Genomic DNA, 5,641 nt, shown 5'->3' with positions numbered 1-5,641 from the left:
TGTTAGGAATTGGGTTATTGTCTTGTTTATTTCTCTAAAAATGCCAGATTGCTGGCTACGTAAAGCAATTCTTCCTGGGTGGCTATTTTTACGCCTTTAATAAAAGCTTTCATAGATTGTCACTGGTAAACTGTCTTTCAATTAATTATTCTAAGCAAAAAATACCATTTGCAAACAAGCATATTTTATGGCATATATATTTTAACTTATGCAATAACAGCATTTAAACAAAAATGCTGTTCAAATATCATTATTTTTGGTAGACTACGGGTTGGAGGACAAGTTTTCATCATTCCTTGCATTATAACAAATCGTGTTATAACATTTGTCTTTGACCACAACTTAGGAAAACTATTACCAACTAACTCATCACAGAACCCACCCACACAATCATAAATAATTGATTGACGCTTGAGGCTTTACTTTCCCTAAAGGTCAGTAAAACAACTTTTCTCTCACAACTCAGATTTTATTTGAAGTTCCATTTTAGCTGGTTGATTATTCGATTGATTATAACCACGGAAGAAGAAAAGATGAGCAGAGCAGCTATGCATAGTAATATAAACGTACAGTTGGAAAGATCAAAACTATTAGTTACAAATGAACTAATGAGATTGGGTTCCTTGATACATGTGTCAAAGATTTTTGGTTTTACGAAAAATGGGTATGTTCCAAAGAAGGCGTATGAGGGCGGATCCAGTAATGTTCCTCGTCCCTCAAACACCGCATTTAGCGACGTTAATTTCTTATTAGATTTTCAGTTGACACCTCCGGTCGTCATTTTGTTTTCCATGGGTCACACCGACGTATCTTACTCATCAGTCAGGGAAGAAGTTTCCTATCATTTTGACAAGGAAATGAAAATTTTGGGCGCAATGCGGACATTGATATACGTGGGTATAGAATATATTGACGGAATTCCGCGATGCGTACACCGTTCGTGTATTATAGATGGGTGTTGATGGCAATTCAGTGGGTTTAGAAGTTGAAGTTAAAGTATATGCATTTATATACCTATACATGGACAGTAACAGGTAATGCATAGACATTTTATATAAAGTGTATTTTAAATAAGTATGGGAGTAGAGACTTAGTGAAACCATTACAACAGTTTTGTGGGGCTTAACTTGTAATTTATGTACTTACTCTTTAGATAAATATAAAGTCAAAATAAATAATTGACATCAATGTTATATGAGTGGAATAATATATAAATATTATTGTAGTCTACTAATAAATAAAATGTTATAATGATAATGAATACCTAAATAGCCTATCTTCTACAAGTAAATTATGTACAGTAAATTGTTTCCTAAAAGTTTATTCAGGTCGATTCTAACGATGTTATTAAAAAGCGTGTTAACACAAAATAGGGAGATAGTCAAAATAATAACTCAGATACCAATTATAAAGGAATAACGAACTTACAAGAGTTTTGTTTCCAAGTTCAATGAACTGTAACGTTTGGTAACTTTAATCATCCCTAATTAATATCATACAGGTCAAAACATTCGTTCAAAGGTCAGACGCTTCTGAACCAGAAAATCTGGTTAATTATATGTTTATTTGCAAATAATTAATTTTGTACATTAATTGTACGTGTTTTAATGAACTCAGTTCATGGTTGTAATTGCGGAAAAACGTTTATATTTTGTACTTATGTATATTACTTTACACAATTTCAAAAACCATTTTTACGTGGCTCTATCTGCAGAAAACGATAACAGAAAAGTATAAAACCAAACACCAATACAAAACAATTAACTAATTAACCCTGTCTCTTACATTTCCAACCCTACAATTAATACGCGGTCTAAAAGACCCCAATATCTTTATTTCCGCGGTCACACAAAACTGTGACGGGTTTCGTCATTTATCATCGCGACGTCACTCCAACTGTGTCACAGTCAGAATTAAGGGGGGGACGTGACCGCGTACGGGGCGCCCAGAGATAATGACGTCATTAAGAGAACGAGGGAAATAAGTAATGGACGTTTTTGCCCCCAAGTATTCATACGATAGTTGTCTTTTTTTCAAGTGGCTGTCGAAGGGTTGATTTGATATCGAGGCTGAGTAAAATTATTGAGACATGGCTCAAAAAAAAAGTGTATCGTATTTTCCTTTCATACATCATTTAAAAGTTAAATTACACAATAAGTACAAAGGAAAAAACTTCGTTACAAGGACAAGACTCCGTAACAACTTTCAAAGAAATATTACAATTAAAACTTCTAAGGACGGATATCCAAAATACAGGTGAAGCAATATCATTAGCCTAGTTATGTTTAAGTAACTTCGGTACACATAACTTAGGTACAAATAGGTCTTACTTTTAACCTTAAAGGCGGTCTGACATTGTCAGAACCAAGTTTAGGAAGACTATTTATCACTGTTTTTAGTTTCCATACTTTAGCGGTAATGTATACCAAGGTTGGTATAAATCATCGTCTGGTTTGGGCGTGAGAGGAAAATGGAATGGAAAAGAATATAAAGAGAGGGATGCAGTAAATTTTATTCAAAGACACGTACTTTACTTACACATTTTAGGATTTTTTCTAACACCTCAACGGTCTGTGTACTCTCAATAGTTTTCATTATTCTTTACAGTTTAAGTCCGTAGTTGGAACTTTTATTTTTCTATTTATGGTCTCAGATTTTGCGTAGATATTTCTATTATTATTTTCCAAAACTTTACACACACTTCAAACTTGCCATCGATGCCATTATATAATCATCATTGACATATATCACTTATCGACAAGTTGTTTCTACTGACATCTGAATATTGAAAAGCAAACACATAAAAATCACCACTTTTCTAAGGACAAGAATTGCGTCCCTTAATCAGTCTTGCCTAACTTAAAACATCTTTTAAACATTCACTAGTAAACCAATATGCACGCCGAATACCGAACATCCCCAATAAGATATAGACGGATAAAGGCAAGTTTATAAAGTATGAGGTAAATATGTCCCGGGGACTCGATAAATCATTGTTGAAAAGGCCTAGGGACCGCAAGCATGTCTTAAAATAATGTTGTCAGGTTGTAAGCAAGTTTAACAAAGGAAAGCAAGGGAGATAGCTTGTTTAATGGTACAGTCAATATTTTGAGGTCTCGGCGATAATGTGGTAAGGAGAAGAGTTAGGTATGATAATGTGGTTTCTTTGGAAAATCGTATCAGATAATCAGGCTGTTCATGGAAAAAAACTTGCGTCTTTTTCAGTGAATAACTTTGTTAATAATGTTTGCAATTTATTAGTATGGCCAGAATTAAATTTGCGACCGCTTATGAGTCTCAGAAGTACATATTCTACTTCAAACATTTTAGGGTAAAATATCTTATATACGTATAATATGTCTAAAAATAAAGTAAACGTTATACATTACAATGGATCTAGATTTCTCAAAAGACGTACCGTTTCAAAGTCTGCAGGTTTAGTGTAATTGAGATCTTATTCCCAGCTTTTTAATTAAATTCAGTGTTAAAATTGAATGTTCAATTTTTCGCAGGCTTTCGTAGTACTTCGCCAAATTAAAACTTTATAGCAATAGAAATAACAGCCGACAGAAGATTGTAAATTCAATCAACATCTTTGATATTCAATGAAGACTCAAAAATTGTTAATGAATTAAATTAAGGTACTTTCGTTTTGTTCTTAATTAACTTTTAAGTGTGTTTTAAGGCGTAATAAAAATTCATTGCACGTGTCATCGGAAACTTAGAGAATCTAAATGAATTTTCGTAATTACATTCATCATTTACTGGGTATTCATTTGTTTTATACTTTTTGCTCATAAAATATATATCTGGGAAGAAGAAAATCTTTTCTGTTTCATTGAGTTTTCGTCTCCCATTGTTTGTATCCTTTGTTTTTGTTTAAATAATTTAGTCTGTCGTTCTACACCATAAAATACGAGTAGAGCAATACAACAAAAAAATGGTAGTAAACGTTTATCAAAGGTACATATAATTTCTTCGAAGTATATTTCTATTTTTATCACATTGGTGTTATGAAAGCTAAACATAATGTATTGAAAATTCTTCTACCAACCGAATGTACGTACGTAACTTAGGTAACTCTGTATAACTTAGGTATGAAACGTGGGTGAAAGCCAGTCTATAAACAGTCCTGATCAATAAAATCACTTTGCATTTAATAACAAAATTATGGTTGTTGACAAAACATGTGAAAGTTTCAAGGAGTATGTCGTTATCCTTGGCAAGTTAGCTAAGGGGATGTTTACATCATTGTATTGTGTATGACGGGGTTGACGTAATAATATGGGTCATGGAATATCATTATGTAAGTGATTTTGTCAAAACATGTTAAGTACATTAAGTTGTTTTATCTGAAGTGACAGAATTATTGCGCGTCGGATTAGATACAAAGGCGTTGGATTATGAAGAACTTTTCATGTAGAAGGTTGCAGTATTTAATACAGTTAAATGTTATATAGTTTTATAAATGTTATTTTACAAGTGCTTTAATAAATTCAATATTGACATTGATACATAATTATAATTTTGGGTCGAAATAAATTAGGCATTGGTTTGCCTTCATCAACAATGAAACTATAGTGTTATACCTAGACCAATATTAATTGTTGTAACTGCTTATTATGCTAATCTAAAAAAAAACAACAAACTGGAGTATCCAGGTATTTCACAAAATTAGCTTTAAGAACGCGTTTGGATCAAATGACTTAAGAATCGGAGCTAGAACAAGAGCATTCTTTAGCAGCATTATCAAGTTCTCTTTAATAGAATCAGCTAAGCAGAGCATTACTTCGTTGTTCTCTAAACTAATTTGATAGGAAAAGAATGACATTCACTTACAAAACTCCCAATTTTATTTATGGCTGGTGCAATGTGTTTTCCGCTTCCATTCCTCTCTATCACTCGTCATACTAACATTCACTCCGTTCCTATTCATGTCCTCTCTCCGACAATCTATCCAGTTTCATCGGCCTTCCTCGTTCTCTCTATACATACTTAACACACTCTTTGCTTGTACCCAAGCCTTAAAACAATCAATTCTTATTCTTTACAAGCTAGTACTTAAGTATGAAAATTACGAGCGTCTTGTTCAGTTTTATCACAGCATGCAGCTGCAACCCTGGGCCCTTAAATATTCACTTTGCATACTACGATAGGTGAGCAAGTTTAAACTTTGAACACTTTATCCTGCATTATGGAAGTTCTGCACTGCAGGTTTTTTCGTTCTAACTTTGTTAAGACGTGTTATGTTTAACGAATTTGAGATGTTTAAAGGTAAGGTTGGAGTGAGGTGAGAATTTTAAAGTAAGTCTTTTTGAATTTTAATATGTATAGTTTTGAAAAGATTCAAGCTTGTTGATTGATGTACAGCTTGAAAATGCTTAACTACCATAATGAACAAAAATTGTAGCTGTATACAGCTTGGTAAATCTACATAAAAATAATGAACAAAACAACTTTATTTAGACGATCTCTGATTGAGTCTCGTTACATTTCGATCTCACCAACTCTCACAAATACATTTGAACAAACTTCAGCTCAAGTATTTCGTCGAGATCTTTTATTCTTTTTTCGGCGAATCTTTTGAAAGAAACACAATCTTATTTGTCTTTTGTGTTTAATTACACGTGTAATGAGAGTT

This window comes from Helicoverpa zea, chromosome 8 (genome assembly GCF_022581195.2).
Source record: "Helicoverpa zea isolate HzStark_Cry1AcR chromosome 8, ilHelZeax1.1, whole genome shotgun sequence".
NCBI lineage: Eukaryota > Metazoa > Arthropoda > Insecta > Lepidoptera > Noctuidae > Helicoverpa > Helicoverpa zea.
This window is presented reverse-complemented; position numbering follows the sequence as displayed.